At 45.3% G+C, this 23,989-nt stretch overlaps 1 long non-coding RNA gene across 2 annotated transcripts in view; it reads left to right on the forward strand.

Annotated features, from left to right (window-relative positions):
* The window catches only part of LOC307021148, a 38,053-nt gene that overhangs the window by 2,539 nt on the left and 11,525 nt on the right, over positions 1 to 23,989 (forward strand). Inside the window, exons 2-3 of one of the 2 annotated variants that reach the window (XR_013803085.1) lie at positions 1,416 to 1,568; positions 19,472 to 19,507. This is a non-coding gene — a long non-coding RNA (uncharacterized lncRNA). Of the gene's footprint in view, positions 1 to 1,409; positions 1,569 to 19,471; positions 19,508 to 23,989 lie in introns of both variants that reach the window. The other variant, XR_013803086.1, reaches the window with a different exon arrangement.

Genomic DNA, 23,989 nt, shown 5'->3' on the forward strand with positions numbered 1-23,989 from the left:
CTTGTATAGTCACAGACTCATCACAGACTCGTGTAGTCACACACTCGTGTAGTCACAGACTCATCACAGACTCATCACAGACTCGTGTAGTCACAGACTCGTATAGTCACAGACTCATCACAGACTCGTGTAGTCACAGACTCGTGTAGTCACAGACTCATCACAGACTTGTGTAGTCACAGACTCATCACAGACTCGTGTAGTCACAGACTCGTGTACTCTCAGACTTGTGTAGTCACAGACTCAGGTAGTCTCAGACTTGTGTACTCTCAGACTTGTGTAGTCACAGACTCAGGTAGTCTCAGACTCGTGTACTCTCAGACTTGTGTAGTCACAGACTCGTGTAGTCTCAGACTTGTGTAGTCACAGACTCAGGTAGTCTCAGACTTGTGTAGTCACAGACTTGTGTAGTCACAGACTTGTGTGGTCACAGACTCATCACGGACTCGTGTAGTCAAACACTCGTGTAGTCACAGACTCATCACAGACTTGTGTAGTCACAGACTCATCACAGACTCGTTTAGTCACAGACTCGTGTAGTCGCAGACTCGTTTAGTCTCAGACTTGTTTAGTCTCAGACTTGTGTAGTCACAGACTCGTATAGTCACAGACTCAGGTAGTCTCAGATTTGTGTAGTCACAGACTCGTGAAGTCACAGACTCAGGTAGTCTCAGACTTGTGTAGTCACAGACTCGTGTAGTCACAGACTCAGGTAGTCTCAGACTTGTGTAGTCACAGACTCGTGTAGTCACAGACTCAGGTAGTCTCAGATTTGTGTAGTCACAGACTCGTGTAATCAGGCTCGTGTAGTCACAGACTCAGGTAATCAAAGAAAGGTATAATTCATCGGTTAGTTTCAGACCCAACAGGAACTCCCCTGGACTCCAGTAAGTTACTTTAATTTACACAGAAGAAGAAGAAGAAATGTGTTTTTTCTTCTGGTGGTATCAAAGTGTGTGTGTGTGTGTGTGTGTGTGTGTGTGTGTGTGTGTGTGTGTGTGTGTGTGTGTGTGTGTGTGTGTGTGTGTGTGTGTGTGTGTGTGTGTGTGTGTGTGTGTGTGTGTCTGTCTGTCGGTCTCTCTGTGTGTCTGTTACCTGTCTGTCTGTTACCTGTCTCTCTGTCTGTTAATTGTCTGTCTGTTACCTGTCTGTCTGTTTGTTACCTGTCTGTCTGTCTGTTACCTGTCTGTCTGTTACCTGTCTGTCTGTTACCTGTCTGTCTGTCTGTTACCTGTCTCTCTGTCTGTTACCTGTCTGTCTGTTACCTGTCTGTCTGTCTGTCTGTCTGTCTGTCTGTCTGTCTGTCTGTCTGTCTGTCTGTCTGTTACCTGTCTGTCTCTATTTCTGTCTGTTACCTGTCTGTCTGTCTGTCTGTCTGTTACCTGTCTGTCTGATTGTTCTCTCTTCAGTTTCAGGTTTCTTTGATTCCCACACAGACCTGGTAACTGTGGCAACAGACTCTACAGCTACAGACTCTACAGCTACAGACTCTACAGCTACAGACTCTACAGCAACAGACTCTACAGCAACAGACTCTACAGCTACAGACTCTACAGCTACAGACTCAGGTAATCACAGACTCATGTTTTATTTTTTAATTTTTGTTTTGGTCAATTTATATTAATAACATGTCAGAAACAAAAACATACAAAAATAATATATATATATATATATATATATATATATTCTCTTTTTTATTTCTCACTCAAATGAATAATTACAACAAAGTACAAAAATATAATAATACAAAAAAAAAGTTTTCAAAAAAAACTATAATAATTCTCAAATAGTCTCTCATGTTCAACAGGGGCAAGAAGAAGTTTTAAAAAACTTTTCTGGTCTACCCCCTCTAGCATATATTTTTCTTATAAATAAAATATTAGGTCATTGTCATCAGCGACAAGTTGGTCTTGTTAATTTGTTTGCTCTTGTTTTTTTTACAAAACAATCAGAAAGAAATTACTTTTACAATTACAAGAAATAACAACAAATGGGATTTTACACATCCTGTTCATAACCATTAATGATTTGGCTTCTAAATAATACTTTCAGTTTAGATAGACTTGTACAATATGTCAGTGCATCATTACAGTTATTCCACAGACTAACACCTTTTGATGAGATGCAATGAAGTTTGGCATTTGTTCGTACGGGTGGTTTTTTGAAAATGCAGTTTCCTCTCAACATGAGCATGCTCTCTCTCCGTGTGAAACGTCCCTGGATGTTATGAGGTAATTGTTGATTTGCGGCTTTGAACAAAATTTGAATAGTTTTATAGCCAACCAGGTCTTGTAGTTTTAGTGTTTTTAGTCTGATGAATAATGTATTAGTTGGTTCTCTGTACGTAGTTTTATGTATAACTCGTATGGCTCTTTTTTGCAGGATGAAGATAGGATGTGTATTTGTTGTATATGTGTTCCCCCAAACCTCCACACAATACATCCTGTATGGAAGTATGAAGGAGCAGTACAGCATCAGCAAGGAAGCTTGATTCATTCGGTCTTTGGCTTTATTCAGAATTGCTATTGATTTGGATATTTTGGCTTTGATATAACTTATATGTGGTTTCCAACTTAAAGAGCAACTTCCAGGTTAAAGACACCTGTGAATAAATGTGTAGGAAAATGATGAATACACTAGATTTTCAAAAAGATATACAGAAATATACACTTCAGTGACATCTGGCGTCGTTTTTGTAAGAAATGTTCACTTCCGCATAAAAAAGCCTCGGCACGTGACCTCCCGTGTGTGACGTAACACGGGGGACACAAGGGGGAGAGCGGCCGGTGTAACGTATTAATAAACATGGATCCCAATGCTAGTTTCGAAACAGAAGACACAGAAGAAGTTGAACATGAATATTCGAATGCATATGACGGACCACAACCTTATAATGATGAGCCTGCTAGGCGTCCAAGAGACCAGGAGCAGCCAAGGATTAGAAGAAATAACGGCCATCGGAGAGAAATGGAGCTGTGGTGTGAGGAGAACCAGTGGAGAACAGAGCAGCTATCTTGGTGAGTGACCGGCGTTAGCTACAGAATGTTAGCTAACGTCACATCACAACATTGTGAAGTTAGCTATCATATATCAGGCTATAACTAACGTAGCATTGATAATATAGTAACGTTACTGGCAGGACTGTTGATACTGATCCATAACAGAAACTAATGCGCGAGTATCAGCCGTATCTCGCGTTACCTAATGCAACTCCACACTACGGTGCTCTGTACCGGAGGGGAGAGAGAGATACGGCTGATACTTGACGATCTGGCGGAGAAAGGTTGTGGAGCCTCCGTTGATATGCCGTTGTAAATGGCTTGATGGAAAGCAGGTGTGTAGTCGGGGAGGGTGCACAGCTGATTGCAGCAGGTGAGTGGAGGTTGAGCCGGGAGCCAGGAGTGACAGCCACCACGCCCACACAAACAACACAGACAGGGGGAAACAAACACAAAGGAGACGGCTGGAGCAGTACAGCCACCACAGCGTTACCTAATGCAACTCCACACTATGTCTTACGGTGCCGTGTACCGGAGGGGAGAGAGAGAGAGCAGCGAAGGGGGGGAGAGAGGTGTAATACGGTTTCCTGATAAAGCTGTGGAGAGTATGTGCTGCAGGGATGTGGATGCACAACGCACCCAGGAACGAACGCTAGCCCCGGTCCTTTTTACTGTGGACTCGATGTCCTGACAGGCTGGTATTTGTGCAACCTGCACAAACACAATACTGCACCATGATTACAAATGGTGAAATACAATGTAAAACTACCGAAAAATACCAGCTCACTAAAACACAACCGCTCAACTCAACGCAACTACTAACTATACCCTCGGTCAGAGAGCGGAGATGTGTCCCCTGTGTGATGTAATATGACGCGTTTGACGTATGACCTTAAAAAAGAGCCGTTTTTAAGAGCAGAGCTCAAAATTGCTCCTTTCCCTCTGAATTCCTTGTGTCTCTAAAACATATCAAATCCTGCATTAACATTTTTAATTGTAATTTTCAAGCAAGTTTAAGAATAAATGTAGAGAAAAAAAACCTGCAAGATGCTCTTTAATCTATTGTCTATGGTTACTCCAAGACTCGTGTAGTCACAGACTCGTGTAGTCACAGACTCGTGTAGTCACAGACTCGTGTAGTCACAGACTCGTGTAGTCACAGACTCATCACAGACTCGTGTAGTCACAGACTCATCACAGACTCATCACAGACTCGTGTAGTCACAGACTCATCACAGACTCGTGTAGTCACAGACTCATCACAGACTCGTGTAATCACAGACTCGTGTAGTCAAAAACTCGTGTAATCACAGACTCGTGTAGTCACAGACTCATCACAGACTCGTGTACTCACAGACTCATCACAGACTCGTGTAGTCACAGACTCATCACAGACTTGTGTAGTCACAGACTCATCACAGACTCAGGTAGTCACAGACTCGTGTAGTCACAGACTCGTGTACTCACAGACTCATCACAGACTTGTGTAGTCTCAGACTCGTGTAGTCACAGACTCGTGTAGTCACAGACTCATCACAGACTCGTGTAGTCACAGACTCATCACAGACTCGTGTAGTCACAGACTCGTGTAGTCTCAGACTCGTGTAGTCACAGACTCATCACAGACTCGTGTAGTCACAGACTCAGGTAGTCACAGACTCAGGTAGTCACAGACTCAGGTAGTCACAGACTCGTGTAGTCACAGACTCATCACAGACTCGTGTAGTCACAGACTCGTGTAGTCACAGACTCGTGTAGTCACAGACTCATCACAGACTCGTGTAGTCACAGACTCATGTAGTCACAGACTCATTTAGTCTCAGACTCATCACAGACTTGTGTAGTCACAGACTCATCACAGACTCGTGTAGTCACAGACTCATCACAGACTCATCACAGACTTGTGTAGTCACAGACTCGTGTAGTCTCAGACTCGTGTAGTATCAGACTCGTGTAGTCACAGACTCATCACAGACTCGTGTACTCACAGACTCATCACAGACTCGTGTAGTCACAGACTCGTGTAGTCTCAGACTTGTGTAGTCACAGACTCATCACAGACTCGTGTAGTCTCAGACTCGTGTAGTCACAGACTCGTGTAGTCTCAGACTTGTGTAGTCACAGACTCGTGTAGTCACAGACTCATCACAGACTCGTGTAGTCACAGACTCATCACAGACTCAGGTAGTCACAGACTCGTGTAGTCTCAGACTCATCACAGTCTCGTGTAGTCTTAGACTCGTGTAGTCACAGACTCGTGTAGTCTCAGACTCGTGTAGTCACAGACTCGTGTAGTCTCAGACTCGTGTAGTCACAGACTCATCTCAGACTCGTGTAGTCTCAGACTCGTGTAGTCACAGACTCGTGTAATCTCAGACTCGTCTAGTCTCAGACTCATCACAGACTCGTATAGTCACAGACTCGTGTAGTCACAGACTCTTGTAGTCACAGACTCCTGTAGTCACAGACTCGTGTAGTCTTAGACTCGTGTAGTCACAGACTCGTGTAGTCTCAGACTCATGTAGTCTCAGACTCGTGTAGTCTCAGACTCGTGTAGTCACAGACTCGTGTAATCACAGACTCGTGTAGTCTCAGACTCGTGTAGTCTCAGACTCGTGTAGTCTCAGACTCGTGTAGTCACAGACTCGTGTTGTCACAGACTCTTGTAGTCACAGACTCGTGTAGTCTTAGACTCGTGTAGTCACAGACTCGTGTAGTCTCAGACTCGTGTAGTCTCAGACTCGTGTAGTCTCAAACTCGTGTAGTCAAAGACTCGTGTAGTCTCAGACTCGTGTAGTCTCAGACTTGTGTAGTCACAGACTCATCACAGACTCGTGTAGTCACAGACTCGTGTAGTCACAGACTCATCACAGACTCGTGTAGTCACAGACTCATCACAGACTTGTGTAGTCACAGACTCGTGTAGTCTCAGACTCGTGTAGTCTTAGACTTGTGTAGTCACAGACTCATCACAGACTCGTGTAGTCACAGACTCATCACAGACTCGTGTAGTCACAGACTCGTGTAGTCTCAGACTTGTGTAGTCTCAGACTCGTGTAGTCTTAGACTTGTGTAGTCACAGACTCATCACAGACTCGTGTAGTCACAGACTCGTATAGTCACAGACTCATCTCAGACTCGTGTAGTCACAGACTCGTGTATTCACAGACTCATCACAGACTCGTGTAGTCACAGACTCATCACAGACTCGTGTAGTCACAGACTCATCACAGACTTGTGTAGTCACAGACTCATCACAGACTCAGGTAGTCACAGACTCGTGTAGTCACAGACTCGTGTACTCACAGACTCATCACAGACTTGTGTAGTCTCAGACTCGTGTAGTCACAGACTCGTGTAGTCACAGACTCATCACAGACTCGTGTAGTCACAGACTCATCACAGACTTGTGTAGTCACAGACTCGTGTAGTCTCAGACTCGTGTAGTCACAGACTCATCACAGACTCGTGTAGTCACAGACTCAGGTAGTCACAGACTCAGGTAGTCACAGACTCAGGTAGTCACAGACTCGTGTAGTCACAGACTCATCACAGACTCGTGTAGTCACAGACTCGTGTAGTCACAGACTCGTGTAGTCACAGACTCATCACAGACTCGTGTAGTCACAGACTCATGTAGTCACAGACTCATTTAGTCTCAGACTCATCACAGACTTGTGTAGTCACAGACTCATCACAGACTCGTGTAGTCACAGACTCATCACAGACTCATCACAGACTTGTGTAGTCACAGACTCGTGTAGTCTCAGACTCGTGTAGTATCAGACTCGTGTAGTCACAGACTCATCACAGACTCGTGTACTCACAGACTCATCACAGACTCGTGTAGTCACAGACTCGTGTAGTCTCAGACTTGTGTAGTCACAGACTCATCACAGACTCGTGTAGTCTCAGACTCGTGTAGTCACAGACTCGTGTAGTCTCAGACTTGTGTAGTCACAGACTCGTGTAGTCACAGACTCATCACAGACTCGTGTAGTCACAGACTCATCACAGACTCAGGTAGTCACAGACTCGTGTAGTCTCAGACTCATCACAGTCTCGTGTAGTCTTAGACTCGTGTAGTCACTGACTCGTGTAGTCTCAGACTCGTGTAGTCACAGACTCGTGTAGTCTCAGACTCGTGTAGTCACAGACTCATCTCAGACTCGTGTAGTCTCAGACTTGTGTAGTCACAGACTCGTGTAATCTCAGACTCGTCTAGTCTCAGACTCATCACAGTCTCGTGTAGTCTCAGACTCGTGTAGTCACAGACTCTTGTAGTCACAGACTCGTGTAGTCTCAGACTCGTGTAGTCTCAGACTCGTGTAGTCTTAGACTTGTGTAGTCTCAGACTCGTGTAGTCTCAGACTCTTGTAGTCACAGACTCGTGTAGTCACAGACTCGTGTAGTCTCAGACTTGTGTAGTCTCAGACTCGTGTAGTCTCAGACTCTTGTAGTCACAGACTCGTGTAGTCACAGACTCGTGTAGTCTCAGACTCGTGTAGTCTCAGACTTGTGTAGTCTCAGACTCGTGTAGTCACAGACTCATCACAGACTCGTGTAGTCTTAGACTCGTGTAGTCTCAGACTCGTGTAGTCATAGACTCGTGTAGTCTTAGACTCGTGTAGTCTCAGACTCGTGTAGTCACAGACTCCTGTAGTCACAGACTCGTGTAGTCTTAGACTCGTGTAGTCACAGACTCGTGTAGTCTCAGACTCATGTAGTCTCAGACTCGTGTAGTCTCAGACTCGTGTAGTCACAGACTCGTGTAATCACAGACTCGTGTAGTCTCAGACTCGTGTAGTCACAGACTCGTGTTGTCACAGACTCTTGTAGTCACAGACTCGTGTAGTCTTAGACTCGTGTAGTCACAGACTCGTGTAGTCTCAGACTCGTGTAGTCTCAGACTCGTGTAGTCTCAAACTCGTGTAGTCAAAGACTCGTGTAGTCTCAGACTCGTGTAGTCTCAGACTTGTGTAGTCACAGACTCATCACAGACTCGTGTAGTCACAGACTCGTGTAGTCACAGACTCATCACAGACTCGTGTAGTCACAGACTCATCACAGACTTGTGTAGTCACAGACTCGTGTAGTCTCAGACTCGTGTAGTCTTAGACTTGTGTAGTCACAGACTCATCACAGACGCGTGTAGTCACAGACTCATCACAGACTCGTGTAGTCACAGACTCGTGTAGTCTCAGACTTGTGTAGTCTCAGACTCGTGTAGTCTTAGACTTGTGTAGTCACAGACTCATCACAGACTCGTGTAGTCACAGACTCGTATAGTCACAGACTCATCTCAGACTCGTGTAGTCACAGACTCGTGTATTCACAGACTCATCACAGACTCGTGTAGTCACAGACTCATCACAGACTCGTGTAGTCTCAGACTCGTGTAGTCACAGACTTGTGTAGTCACAGACTCGTATAGTCACAGACTCATCACAGACTCGTGTAGTCTCAGACTTGTGTAGTCTCAGACTTGTGTAGTCACAGACTCATCACAGACTCAGGTAGTCACAGACTCGTGTAGTCACAGACTCGTGTAGTCACAGACTCATCACAGACTCGTGTAGTTACAGACTCATCACAGACTCGTGTAGTCACAGACTCGTGTAGTCACAGACTCATCACAGACTCAGGTAGTCACAGACTCGTGTAGTCTCAGACTTGTGTAGTCTCAGACTCGTGTAGTCTTAGACTTGTGTAGTCACAGACTCATCACAGACTCGTGTAGTCACAGACTCGTATAGTCACAGACTCATCTCAGACTCGTGTAGTCACAGACTCGTGTATTCACAGACTCATCACAGACTCGTGTAGTCACAGACTCATCACAGACTCGTGTAGTCTCAGACTCGTGTAGTCTCAAACTCGTGTAGTCAAAGACTCGTGTAGTCTCAGACTCGTGTAGTCTCAGACTTGTGTAGTCACAGACTCATCACAGACTCGTGTAGTCACAGACTCGTGTAGTCACAGACTCATCACAGACTCGTGTAGTCACAGACTCATCACAGACTTGTGTAGTCACAGACTCGTGTAGTCTCAGACTCGTGTAGTCTTAGACTTGTGTAGTCACAGACTCATCACAGACGCGTGTAGTCACAGACTCATCACAGACTCGTGTAGTCACAGACTCGTGTAGTCTCAGACTTGTGTAGTCTCAGACTCGTGTAGTCTTAGACTTGTGTAGTCACAGACTCATCTCAGACTCGTGTAGTCACAGACTCGTGTATTCACAGACTCATCACAGACTCGTGTAGTCACAGACTCATCACAGACTCGTGTAGTCTCAGACTCGTGTAGTCACAGACTTGTGTAGTCACAGACTCGTATAGTCACAGACTCATCACAGACTCGTGTAGTCTCAGACTTGTGTAGTCTCAGACTTGTGTAGTCACAGACTCATCACAGACTCAGGTAGTCACAGACTCGTGTAGTCACAGACTCGTGTAGTCACAGACTCATCACAGACTCGTGTAGTCACAGACTCATCACAGACTCGTGTAGTCACAGACTCGTGTAGTCACAGACTCATCACAGACTCAGGTAGTCACAGACTCGTATGGTCACAGACTCAGGTAGTCACAGACTCGTATGGTCACAGACTCATCACAGACTCGTGTAGTCTCAGACTCGTGTAGTCTCAGACTTGTGTAGTCTCAGACTTGTGTAGTCTTAGACTTGTGTAGTCACAGACTCATCACAGACTCGTGTAGTCACAGACTCGTGTAGTCACAGACTCGTGTAGTCACAGACTGTGTCCCAATTCAGCGGCCGCATCCTCCTGAGGATGCATTTGGAGACCGCATACGTCACTTCCGCCAAACGAAGGCTGTCCCAATTCAACAACAAAAAAAAGACTCCTCCGAATGCGGCCCGCAAATGCAGGCTTCTTTCCCCAGGTTTAGAGGATACATCTGATGTACACTCCGCAGTGTACCATATCCCAGGATGCAACGGGTGACGGTGACGAATGAGTTTTAAAAAAATATATATGGCTTGTAACGTCCCATCAACGGCTACAACGGTTTCAGCTGGATTCGTTTTTAAATGTACTCACCCAAATAGTAAACGACATGAAAGAAAAGTAAAGCTATTTAATTTGTGTATTTAAATATACGGGCAATTGGAGATGTCTTCTTTATATTACATACATAAAATAATATGAAGTGAAAATATTTCTAAACCCTGTTTGGTTTTCATATTGTTGGGATTCATTATAAAGCTAATTTATTTATTTAACTGCTTTTGTTATACAAATCTTACTGCAACAATTTTGTTTTGATAGGGAGCAAGGAGCAGACTGCGCAATTTATCCAGATGCGCGGGGAGAATGAAGCCCTCTTCACGGGGGCCTGTTGCGACCTCAGGAAAATAATTTAAACATATTATATAACACCAAAATAAGTACAGCTAGATCTGACTCCATATTGAACAGTTTTGAAAACAGTTTTGAAAACAGTTTTGAAAACAGTTTGAAAACAGTTTGAAAATATTTTGCCTAGTGTGTGAAATTATTACCGGCACTTGTGACTGCAGCTGGTTGCTAGGTGACGGGGGCGGGTAAATGTAGGGGAAACTGCCGGTGATGTACAAGGACATGCTCCGTAGACCGTCTCATTTGGCAGCGGTCCTCCGCGGACTGCGAGGCTGGGTCCTCAGGAGAATGGGTCCTCTGAATTGGGACACAGCAACAGACTCATCACAGACTTGTGTAGTCTCAGACTCGTATAGTCACAGACTCGTGTAGTCACAGACTCATCTCAGACTCGTGTATTCAAAGATTTGTGTAGTCTCAGACTCGTGTAGTCTCAGACTCGTGTAGTCACAGACTCATCACAGACTCGTGTAGTCTCAGACTTGTGTAGTCACAGACTCGTGTAGTCACAGACTCATCTCAGACTCGTGTAGTCTCAGACTCATCTCAGACTCGTGTAGTCATAGACTCGTGTAGTCACAGACTCATCTCAGACTCGTGTAGTCTCAGACTCATCTCAGACTTGTGTAGTCACAGACTTGTGTAGTCACAGACTCGTGTAGTCACAGACTCGTGTAGTCACAGACTCATCTCAGACTCGTGTAGTCTCAGACTTGTGTAGTCACAGACTCGTGTAGTCACAGACTCGTGTAGTCACAGACTCATCTCAGACTCGTGTAGTCACAGACTCATCACAGACTCATCACAGACTCGTATAGTCACAGACTCATCACAGACTCGTGTAGTCACACACTCGTGTAGTCACAGACTCATCACAGACTCGTGTAGTCACAGACTCGTGTAGTCACAGACTCATCACAGACTCGTGTAGTCACAGACTCGTGTACTCACAGACTCATCACAGACTTGTGTAGTCTCAGACTCGTGTAGTCTCAGACTTGTGTAGCCACAGACTCGTGTAGTCACAGACTCATCTCAGACTCGTGTAGTCTCAGACTCGTGTAGTCTCAGACTCGTGTAGTCACAGACTCGTGTAGTCACAGACTCATCTCAGACTTGTGTAGTCTCAGACTCATGTAGTCACAGACTCGTGTAGTCACAGACTCATCACAGACTCATCACAGACTCATCAGAGACTCATCACAGACTCGTGTAGTCTCAGACTCGTGTAGTCACAGACTCGTGTAGTCACAGACTCATCACAGACTCATCACAGACTAGTGTAGTCACAGAATCGTGTAGTCTCAGACTCGTGTAGTCACAGACTCATCACAGACTCATCACAGACTCGTATAGTCACAGACTCATCACAGACTCGTGTAGTCACAGAGTCATCACAGACTTGTGTAGTCACAGACTCATGTAGTCACAGACTCATCTCAGACTCGTGTAGTCACAGACTCATCACAGACTTGTGTAGTCACAGACTTGTGTAGTCTCAGACTTGTGTAGTCACAGACTCGTGTAGTCACAGACTCGTGTAGTCACAGACTCGTGTAGTCACAGACTCATCACAGACTCGTGTAGTCTCAGACTTGTGTAGTCACAGACTCGTGTAGTCACAGACTCATCACAGACTCGTGTAGTCACAGACTCGTGTAGTCACAGACTCATCTCAGACTCGTGTAGTCACAGACTCATCACAGACTCATCACAGACTCGTATAGTCACAGACTCATCACAGACTCGTGTAGTCACAGACTCGTGTAGTCACACACTCGTGTAGTCACAGACTCATCACAGACTCATCAAAGACTCGTGTAGTCACAGACTCTTATAGTCACAGACTCATCACAGACTCGTGTAGTCACAGACTCGTGTAGTCACAGACTCATCACAGACTCGTGTAGTCACAGACTCGTGTAGTCACAGACTCATCTTAGACTTGTGTAGTCTCAGACTCATCTCAGACTTGTGTAGTCACAGACTTGTGTAGTCACAGACTCGTGTAGTCACAGACTCATCTCAGACTCGTGTAGTCTCAGACTTGTGTAGTCACAGACTCGTGTAGTCACAGACTCGTGTAGTCACAGACTCATCTCAGACTCATGCAGGGCTCGAGTTTAAGGACCTCCCGTCGTCCCGGGGCCGAAAAAAATAGTGTCAGGGAGGATAAAAAATAATTTTGGGACGAATTTGGGACGAGAGTTAAAATAAAAATACCCTGCTAACTCTACTACAAACGGCGATGAAAATGAAATCGACTGCACGTTGTGTGTAGCACGCAATTATTAAACCTCCTTGTCAACATAAACACACAAAACATTTAGCAACCCGCGAAACACACACACACACACACACACACACACACACACACACACACACACACACACACACACACACACACACACACACACACACACACACACACACACACACACACACACACACACACATGCGTAAACTGTGTCCATGTGCTGTCAGCCAGCCGCACAGCTGGCTGTGCCCGCGAATTCCTGGCCCGCAAATTCGCGGGTCTATCTACAGTAGGCTATGTACTGAGTGTGTGTATTTCGCGGGTTGAGTGACGTAAAATGACAATGGTATCCCGTGGAGGAATTCTGAAATGTTTTACCTTTACATCACAAAAACGCACAGCAGAACCAGACCCTGGAGCGCCGGCCTCTTTATTTACTTACTCCACTTCATCCCCTATGGGTAATAAGGCTGAGATGAGAACCCTCCTTCGTATTTAGTCCTTAGCAATATGCTGCGCCTCTCCCCATGTATGGATGGGTACCGAGCCCCGGTATTAAACGGGCTCCGCCCGGGCCGGAATTATTAAAGACAGTGGTAACGTTAAGCTCCGACGTTATCTGACTTTTTATCGGTACTGGAGACATTTAAAAAATATATGTCATATGTAGTATTGCTACATAAACATTATATCGCAGTTTTAGTTTATCCAACTCCGTTTCTAATATGCAATAAGACTACAACATGCGTCTATGATGTATTTTCGAGCTTTCCAATCCAGACGAGATCTCTCTCTCCCCCGTCTGTGTGCGAGGGGGCGGGGCAGTTTGTAAAGGTCTCCTGACTGTGTTACAGACTGTCCTCCTGGTTAGTGGTTACTCTGGGTTCTGTCTTCAGGACAGAGTGTTGGATTTTTTTTGTTAATTGGATGGGACTTGATTTGATTCAATATTAGTAATTTTCTCGTTTGTGTGTTTGTTTAAATATATTTGGCCTTTGTCATGTGATTGACTGATTTACTCAAATAATAAGGTTGATGAATTATCATCTAATGATGTGTATGATGTTTTATTTATGTTAAAGGTCACTTTGAATGATTTTAACTAATGATAAGTAGTAGAAAAACTAATATTTTAAATTCGGGACGGTCCACATTAATTTCGGGACGGCTTAGATTGTATTTCGGGACGGTTCCGGGAGGATGGTGAAAAAAGTTAGTCGAGAGCCCTGGACTCATGTAGTCAAAGACTCATCACAGACTCATCACAGACTCGTATAGTCACAGACTCATCACAGACTCGTGTAGTCACACACTCGTGTAGTCACAGACTCATCACAGACTCGTGTAGTCACAGACTCGTGTAGTCACAGACTCATCACAGACTCGTGTAGTCACAGACTCGTGTACTCACAGACTCATCACAGACTTGTGTAGTCTCAGACTCGTGTAGTCTCAGACTTGTGTAGTCACAGACTCGTGTAGTCACAGACTCATCTCAGACTCGTGTAGTCTCAGACTCGTGTAGTCTCAGACTCGTGTAGTCACAGACTCGTGTAGTCACAAACTCATCACAGACTCATCACAGACTCATCACAGACTCATCACAGACTCGTGTAGTCTCAGACTCGTGTAGTCACAGACTCGTGTAGTCACAGACTCATCACAGACTCATCACAGACTTGTGTAGTCACAGAATCGTGTAGTCTCAGACTCGTGTAGTCACAGACTCATCACAGACTCATCACAGACTCGTATAGTCACAGACTCATCACAGACTCGTGTAGTCACAGACTCATCACAGACTTGTGTAGTCACAGACTCGTGTAGTCACAGACTCATCACAGACTTGTGTAGTCACAGACTTGTGTAGTCACAGACTCGTGTAGTCACAGACTCGTGTAGTCACAGACTCATCTCAGACTCGTGTAGTCTCAGACTTGTGTAGTCACAGACTCGTGTAGTCACAGACTCGTGTAGTCACAGACTCATCTCAGACTCCTGTAGTCACAGACTCATCACAGACTCATCACAGACTCGTGTAGTCACACACTCGTGTAGTCACAGACTCATCACAGACTCGTGTAGTCACAGACTCGTGTAGTCACAGACTCATCACAGACTCGTGTAGTCACAGACTCGTATACTCACAGACTCATCACAGACTTGTGTAGTCTCAGACTCGTGTAGTCTCAGACTTGTGTAGCCACAGACTCGTGTAGTCACAGACTCATCTCAGACTCGTGTAGTCTCAGACTCGTGTAGTCTCAGACTCGTGTAGTCACAGACTCATCTCAGACTTGTGTAGTCTCAGACTCATGTAGTCACAGACTCGTGTAGTCACAGACTCGTGTAGTCACAGACTCATCTCAGACTTGTGTAGTCTCAGACTCATGTAGTCACAGACTCGTGTAGTCACAGACTCATCACAGACTCATCACAGACTCATCACAGACTCATCACAGACTCGTGTAGTCTCAGACTCGTGTAATCACAGACTCGTGTAGTCACAGACTCATCACAGACTTATCACAGACTCGTGTAGTCACAGAATCGTGTAGTCTCAGACTCGTGTAGTCACAGACTCATCACAGACTCATCACAGACTCGTATAGTCACAGACTCATCACAGACTCGTGTAGTCACAGACTCATCACAGACTCGTGTAGTCACAGACTCGTGTAATTTCAGACTTGTGTAGTCACAGACTCATGTAGTCACAGACTCATCTCAGACTCGTGTAGTCACAGACTCATCACAGACTTGTGTAGTCACAGACTTGTGTAGTCTCAGACTTGTGTAGTCACAGACTCGTGTAGTCACAGACTCGTGTAGTCACAGACTCATCACAGACTCGTGTAGTCTCAGACTTGTGTAGTCACAGACTCGTGTAGTCACAGACTCATCACAGACTCGTGTAGTCACAGACTCGTGTAGTCACAGACTCATCTCAGACTCGTGTAGTCACAGACTCATCACAGACATCTCACAGACTCGTATAGTCACAGACTCATCACAGACTCGTGTAGTCACAGACTCGTGTAGTCACAGACTCGTGTAGTCACAGACTCATCACAGACTCATCAAAGACTCGTGTAGTCACAGACTCGTATAGTCACAGACTCATCACAGACTCGTGTAGTCACACACTCGTGTAGTCACAGACTCATCACAGACTCGTGTAGTCACAGACTCGTGTAGTCACAGACTCATCACAGACTCGTGTAGTCACAGACTCGTGTACTCACAGACTCATCACAGACTTGTGTAGTCTCAGACTTGTGTAGTCTCAGACTTGTGTAGTCACAGACTCGTGTAGTCACAGACTCATCTCAGACTCGTGTAGTCTCAGACTTGTGTAGTCACAGACTCGTGTAGTCACAGACTCATCTCAGACTCGTGTAGTCTCAGACTCGTGTAGTCTCAGACTCGTGTAGTCACAGACTCGTGTAGTCACAAACTCATCACAGACTCATCACAGACTCATCACAGACTCATCACAGACTCGTGTAGTCTCAGACTCGTGTAGTCACAGACTCGTGTAGTCACAGACTCATCACAGACTCATCACAGACTTGTGTAGTCACAGAATCGTGTAGTCTCAGACTCGTGTAGTCACAGACTCATCACAGACTCATCACAGACTCGTATAGTCACAGACTCATCACAGACTCGTGTAGTCACAGACTCATCACAGACTTGTGTAGTCACAGACTTGTGTAGTCACAGACTCGTGTAGTCACAGACTCGTGTAGTCACAGACTCATCTCAGACTCGTGTAGTCTCAGACTTGTGTAGTCACAGACTCGTGTAGTCACAGACTCGTGTAGTCACAGACTCATCTCAGACTCCTGTAGTCACAGACTCATCACAGACTCATCACAGACTCGTGTAGTCACACACTCGTGTAGTCACAGACTCATCACAGACTCGTGTAGTCACAGACTCGTGTAGTCACAGACTCATCACAGACTCGTGTAGTCACAGACTCGTATACTCACAGACTCATCACAGACTTGTGTAGTCTCAGACTCGTGTAGTCTCAGACTTGTGTAGCCACAGACTCGTGTAGTTGCAGACTCATCTCAGACTCGTGTAGTCTCAGACTCGTGTAGTCTCAGACTCGTGTAGTCACAGACTCATCTCAGACTTGTGTAGTCTCAGACTCATGTAGTCACAGACTCGTGTAGTCACAGACTCGTGTAGTCACAGACTCATCTCAGACTTGTGTAGTCTCAGACTCATGTAGTCACAGACTCGTGTAGTCACAGACTCATCACAGACTCATCACAGACTCATCACAGACTCATCACAGACTCGTGTAGTCTCAGACTCGTGTAATCACAGACTCGTGTAGTCACAGACTCATCACAGACTTATCACAGACTCGTGTAGTCACAGAATCGTGTAGTCTCAGACTCGTGTAGTCACAGACTCATCACAGACTCATCACAGACTCGTATAGTCACAGACTCATCACAGACTCGTGTAGTCACAGACTCGTGTAATTTCAGACTTGTGTAGTCACAGACTCATGTAGTCACAGACTCATCTCAGACTCGTGTAGTCACAGACTCATCACAGACTTGTGTAGTCACAGACTTGTGTAGTCTCAGACTTGTGTAGTCACAGACTCGTGTAGTCACAGACTCGTGTAGTCACAGACTCATCACAGACTCGTGTAGTCTCAGACTTGTGTAGTCACAGACTCGTGTAGTCACAGACTCATCACAGACTCGTGTAGTCACAGACTCGTGTAGTCACAGACTCATCTCAGACTCGTGTAGTCACAGACTCATCACAGACATCTCACAGACTCGTATAGTCACAGACTCATCACAGACTCGTGTAGTCACAGACTCGTGTAGTCACAGACTCATCACAGACTCATCAAAGACTCGTGTAGTCACAGACTCGTATAGTCACAGACTCATCACAGACTCGTGTAGTCACAGACTCGTGTAGTCACAGACTCATCACAGACTCGTGTAGTCACAGACTCGTGTAGTCACAGACTCATCTTAGACTCGTGTAGTCTCAGACTCATCTCAGACTTGTGTAGTCACAGACTTGTGTAGTCACAGACTCGTGTAGTCACAGACTCGTGTAGTCACAGACTCATCTCAGACTTGTGTAGTCACAGACTCATCACAGACTCATCACAGACTCGTATAGTCACAGACTCATCACAGACTCGTGTAGTCACACACTCGTGTAGTCACAGACTCATCACAGACTCGTGTAGTCACAGACTCGTGTAGTCACAGACTCATCACAGACTCGTGTAGTCACAGACTCGTGTACTCACAGACTCATCACAGACTTGTGTAGTCTCAGACTTGTGTAGTCTCAGACTTGTGTAGTCACAGACTCGTGTAGTCACAGACTCATCTCAGACTCGTGTAGTCTCAGACTCGTGTGGTCACAGACTCGTGTAGTCACAGACTCATCTCAGACTTGTGTAGTCTCAGACTCGTGTAGTCACAGACTCGTGTAGTCACAGACTCGTGTAGTCACAGACTCATCTCAGACTCGTGTAGTCTCAGACTCGTGTAGTCACAGACTCGTGTAGTCACAAACTCATCACAGACTCATCACAGACTCATCACAGACTCGTGTAGTCTCAGACTCATCACAGACTCATCACAGACTTGTGTAGTCACAGAATCGTGTAGTCTCAGACTCGTGTAGTCACAGACTCATCACAGACTCGTATAGTCACAGACTCATCACAGACTCGTGTAGTCACAGACTCATCACAGACTCGTGTAGTCACAGACTCGTGTAGTCTCAGACTTGTGTAGTCACAGACTCATGTAGTCACAGACTCATCTCAGACTCGTGTAGTCACAGACTCATCACAGACTTGTGTAGTCACAGACTTGTGTAGTCTCAGACTTGTGTAGTCACAGACTCGTGTAGTCACAGACTCGTGTAGTCACAGACTCATCACAGACTCGTGTAGTCTCAGACTTGTGTAGTCACAGACTCGTGTAGTCACAGACTCATCACAGACTCGTGTAGTCACAGACTTGTGTAGTCACAGACTCATCTCAGACTCGTGTAGTCACAGACTCATCACAGACTCATCACAGACTCGTATAGTCACAGACTCATCACAGACTCGTGTAGTCACAGACTCGTGTAGTCACACACTCGTGTAGTCACAGACTCATCACAGACTCATCACAGACTCGTGTAGTCACAGACTCGTATAGTCACAGACTCATCACACACTCGTGTAGTCACAGACTCATCACAGACTCATCACAGACTCGTGTAGTCACAGACTCGTGTAGTCACAGACTCATCACAGACTTGTGTAGTCACAGACTCATCACAGACTCGTGTAGTCACAGACTCGTGTACTCTCAGACTTGTGTAGTCACAGACTCAGGTAGTCTCAGACTCGTGTACTCTCAGACTTGTGTAGTCACAGACTCAGGTAGTCTCAGACTCGTGTACTCTCAGACTTGTGTAGTCACAGACTCGTGTAGTCTCAGACTTGTGTAGTCACAGACTCAGGTAGTCTCAGACTTGTGTAGTCACAGACTCGTGTAATCAGGCTCGTGTAGTCACAGACTCAGGTAATCAAAGAAAGGTATAATTCATCGGTTAGTTTCAGACCCAACAGGAACTCCCCTGGACTCCAGTAAGTTACTTTAATTTACACAGAAGAAGAAGAAGAAATGTGTTTTTTCTTCTGGTGGTATCAAAGTGTGTGTGTGTGTGTGTGTGTGTGTGTGTGTGTGTGTGTGTGTGTGTGTGTGTGTGTGTGTGTGTGTGTGTGTGTGTGTGTGTGTGTGTGTGTGTGTGTGTGTGTGTGTGTTTTAGGTCATCCAGCCCTCACAGACCACACACACACAGCTGGTGAGTTTAAAATGTTACCTGTGTGTTAGCTGTGTGTTACCTGTGTGTTACCTATGTGTTAGCTGTGCGTTTCCTGTGTGTTACCTGTGTGTTAGCTGTGTGTTACCTGTGTGTTAGCTGTGTGTTACCTGTGTGTTAGCTGTGTCTTAGCTGTGTGTTACCTGTGTGTTAGCTGTGTGTTACCTAGTGCGTTAGCTGTGCGTTTCCTGTGCCTTAGCTGTGTGTTTCCTGTGTGTTAGCTGTGTGTTACCTGTGTGTTACCTGTGCCTTAGCTGTGTGTTAGCTGTGTGTTACCTGTGTGTTTCCTGTGTGTTACCTGTGTTACCTGTGTGTTACCTAGTGTGTTAGCTGTGTGTTACCTGTGTTTTAGCTGTGCGTTACTTAGTGTGTTAACTGTGTGTTACCTGTGTGTTACCTGTGTCTTTCCTGTGTGTTAGCTGTGTGTTACCTGTGTGTTAACTGTGTGTTTCCTGTGTGTTAGCTGTTTGTTACCTAGTGTGTTCGCTGTGTGTTACCTGTGTGTTAGCTGTGTGTTACCTGTGTGTTAACTGTGTGTTACCTGTGTGTTAGCTGTGTGTTACCTGTGTGTTACCTGTGTGTTACCTGTGTTAGCTGTGTGTTACCTAGTGTTACCTAGTGTGTTCGCTGTGTGTTACCTGTGTGTTACCTGTGTGTTAACTGTGTGTTTCCTGTGTGTTTCCTGTGTGTTAGCTGTGTGTTTCCTGTGTGTTAGCTGTTTGTTACCTAGTGTGTTCGCTGTGTGTTACCTGTGTGTTAGCTGTGTGTTACCTAGTGTGTTACCTAGTGTGTTACCTAGTGTGTTACCTAGTGTGTTAGCTGTGTGTTAGCTGTGTGTTAACTGTGTGTTACCTGTGTGTTAACTGTGTGTTACCTGTGTGTTAACTGTGTGTTACCTGTGTGTTAACTGTGTGTTAGCTGTGTGTTAGCTGTGTGTTAGCTTTGTGTTACCTAGTGTGTTACCTAGTGTGTTAGCTGTGTGTTACCTAGTGTGTTACCTAGTGTGTTAGCTGTGTGTTAGCTGTGTGTTAACTGTGTGTTACCTGTGTGTTAACTGTGTGTTTCCTGTGTGTTAGCTGTTTGTTACCTAGTGTGTTTGCTGTGTGTTACCTGTGTGTTAGCTGTGTGTTACCTGTGTGTTACCTGTGTGTTACCTAGTGTGTTACCTAGTGTGTTAGCTGTGTGTTACCTAGTGTGTTACCTAGTGTGTTAGCTGTGTGTTAGCTGTGTGTTAGCTTTGTGTTACATGTGTGTTACCTGTGTTAGCTGTGTGTTACATGTGTGTTACCTAGTGTGTTAGCTGTGTGTTACCTGTGTGTTACCTGTGTGTTACCTAGTGTGTTACCTAGTGTGTTAGCTGTGTGTTACCTAGTGTGTTACCTAGTGTGTTAGCTGTGTGTTAGCTGTGTGTTTCCTGTGTGTTCGCTGTGTGTTACCTGTGTGTTAGCTAGTGTGTTAGCTGTGTGTTACCTGTGTGTTACCTGTGTGTTACCTAGTGTGTTACCTAGTGTGTTAGCTGTGTGTTACCTAGTGTGTTACCTAGTGTGTTAGCTGTGTGTTAGCTGTGTGTTTCCTGTGTGTTACCTGTGTGTTTCCTGTGTGTTAGCTGTGTGTTTCCTATGTGTTAGCTGTGTGTTACCTAGTGTGTTACCTAGTGTGTTAGCTGTGTGTTAGCTGTGTGTTTCCTGTGTGTTCGCTGTGTGTTACCTGTGTGTTAACTGTGTGTTTCCTGTGTGTTAGTTGTTTGTTAAATGTGTGTTAGCTGTTTGTTACCTGTGTGTTAGCGTGTGTTACCTAGTGTGTTAGCTGTGTGTTTCCTGTGTGTTTCCTGTGTGTTAGCTGTGTGTTACCTAGTGTGTTAGCTGTGTGTTACCTGTGTGTTAGCTGTGTGTTACCTGTGTGTTACCTGTGTGTTTCCTGTGTGTTAGCTGTGTGTTACCTAGTGTGTTAGCTGTGTGTTAGCTGTGTGTTATCTGTGTGTTACTTGTGTGTTTCCTGTTTGTTAGCTGTGTGTTACCTGTGTGTTACCTGTGTGTTCGCTGTGTGTTAGCTGTGTGTTACCTGTGTGTTAGCTGTGTGTTAAATGTGTGTTACCTGTGTGTTACCTGTGTTAGCTGTGTGTTACCTGTGTGTTAGCTGTGTGTTACCTGTGTGTTACCTGTGTGTTTCCTGTGTGTTTCCTGTGTGTTAGCTGTGTGTTACCTAGTGTGTTAGCTGTGTGTTACCTGTGTGTTAGCTGTGTGTTACCTGTGTGTTACCTGTGTGTTTCCTGTGTGTTAGCTGTGTGTTACCTAGTGTGTTAGCTGTGTGTTAGCTGTGTGTTACTTGTGTGTTTCCTGTTTGTTAGCTGTGTGTTACCTGTGTGTTACCTGTGTGTTCGCTGTGTGTTAGCTGTGTGTTACCTGTGTTAGCTGTGTGTTACCTAGTGTGTTACCTAGTGTGTTAGCTGTGTGTTAGCTGTGTGTTAGCTTTGTGTTACCTGTGTGTTACCTGTGTTAGCTGTGTGTTACCTAGTGTGTTACCTAGTGTGTTAGCTGTGTGTTAGCTGTGTGTTAGCTTTGTGTTACATGTGTGTTACCTGTGTGTTAGCTGTGTGTTTCCTGTGTGTTAGCTGTGTGTTACCTGTGTTAGCTGTGTGTTACCTGTGTGTTAGCTGTGTGTTAGCTGTGTGTTACCTGTGTTAGCTGTGTGTTACCTGTGTGTTAGCTGTGTGTTACCTGTGTGTTACCTGTGTTAGCTGTGTGTTACCTAGTGTGTTACCTAGTGTGTTAGCTGTGTGTTAGCTGTGTGTTAGCTTTGTGTTACATGTGTGTTACCTGTGTGTTAGCTGTGTGTTACCTGTGTTTTAGCTGTGTGTTACCTGTGTGTTACCTGTGTGTTACCTGTGTGTTTCCTGTGTGTTAGCTGTGTGTTACCTGTGTGTTAACTGTGTGTTAGCTGTGTGTTAGCTGTGTGTTAGCTGTGTGTTACCTAGTGTGTTAGCTGTGTGTTAGCTGTGTGTTACCTAATGTGTTAGCTGTGTGTTACCTGTGTGTTAGCTGTGTGTTACCTGTGTGTTACCTGTGTGTTACCTGTGTGTTACCTGTGTTACCTGTGTGTTTCCTGTGTGTTACCTGTGTGTTAGCTGTGTGTTACCTAATGTGTTAGCTGTGTGTTACTTGTGTGTTTCCTGTGTGTTACCTGTGTGTTAGCTGTGTGTTACCTGTGTGTTACCTGTGTGTTACCTGTGTGTTACCTGTGTGTTTCCTGTGTGTTACCTGTGTGTTACCTGTGTGTTAGCTGTGTGTTTCCTGTGTGTTAGCTGTGTGTTAGCTGTGTGTTACCTGTGTTAGCTGTGTGTTACCTGTGTTAGCTGTGTGTTACCCGTGTGTTAGCTGTGTGTTAGCTGTGTGTTACCTGTGTGTTAGCTGTGTGTTACCTAGTGTGTTAGCTGTGTGTTACCTGTGTGTTACCTGTGTGTTACCTGTGTTACCTGTGTGTTTCCTGTGTGTTACCTGTGTTAGCTGTGTGTTACCTGTGTTAGCTGTGTGTTACCCGTGTGTTAGCTGTGTGTTAGCTGTGTGTTACCTGTGTGTTAGCTGTGTGTTACCTAGTGTGTTAGCTGTGTGTTACCTGTGTGTTACCTGTGTGTTACCTGTGTTACCTGTGTGTTTCCTGTGTGTTACCTGTGTGTTACCTGTGTGTTACCTGTGTGTTACCTGTGTTAGCTGTGTGTTACCTGTGTGTTAGCTGTGTGTTACCTGTGTTACCTGTGTGTTACCTGTGTGTTACCTGTGTGTTACCTGTGTGTTACCTGTGTTACCTGTGTGTTACCTGTGTGTTACCTGTGTGTTACCTGTGTTACCTGTGTGTTTCCTGTGTGTTACCTGTGTGTTACCTGTGTGTTACCTGTGTTACCTGTGTGTTTCCTGTGTGTTACCTGTGTTACCTGTGTGTTACCTGTGTGTTACCTGTGTGTTTCCTGTGTGTTACCTGTGTGTTACCTGTGTGTTACCTGTGTGTTACCTGTGTTACCTGTGTGTTTCCTGTGTGTTACCTGTGTGTTACCTGTGTGTTACCTGTGTGTTACCTGTGTTAGCTGTGTGTTACCTGTGTGTTAGCTGTGTGTTACCTGTGTTACCTGTGTGTTACCTGTGTGTTACCTGTGTGTTACCTGTGTGTTACCTGTGTTACCTGTGTGTTTCCTGTGTGTTACCTGTGTGTTACCTGTGTGTTACCTGTGTTACCTGTGTGTTTCCTGTGTGTTACCTGTGTTACCTGTGTGTTTCCTGTGTTACCTGTGTGTTACCTGTGTTACCTGTGTGTTACTTAGTGTGTTACCTGTGTGTTACCTGTGTGTTACCTGTGTTACCTGTGTGTTTCCTGTGTTACCTGTGTGTTACCTGTGTTACCTGTGTGTTACTTAGTGTGTTACCTGTGTGTTACCTGTGTGTTACCTGTGTTACCTGTGTGTTACCTGTGTTA

Source organism: Notothenia rossii, assembly GCF_949606895.1.
Source record: "Notothenia rossii genome assembly, chromosome: 10".
Taxonomy (NCBI): domain Eukaryota; kingdom Metazoa; phylum Chordata; class Actinopteri; order Perciformes; family Nototheniidae; genus Notothenia; species Notothenia rossii.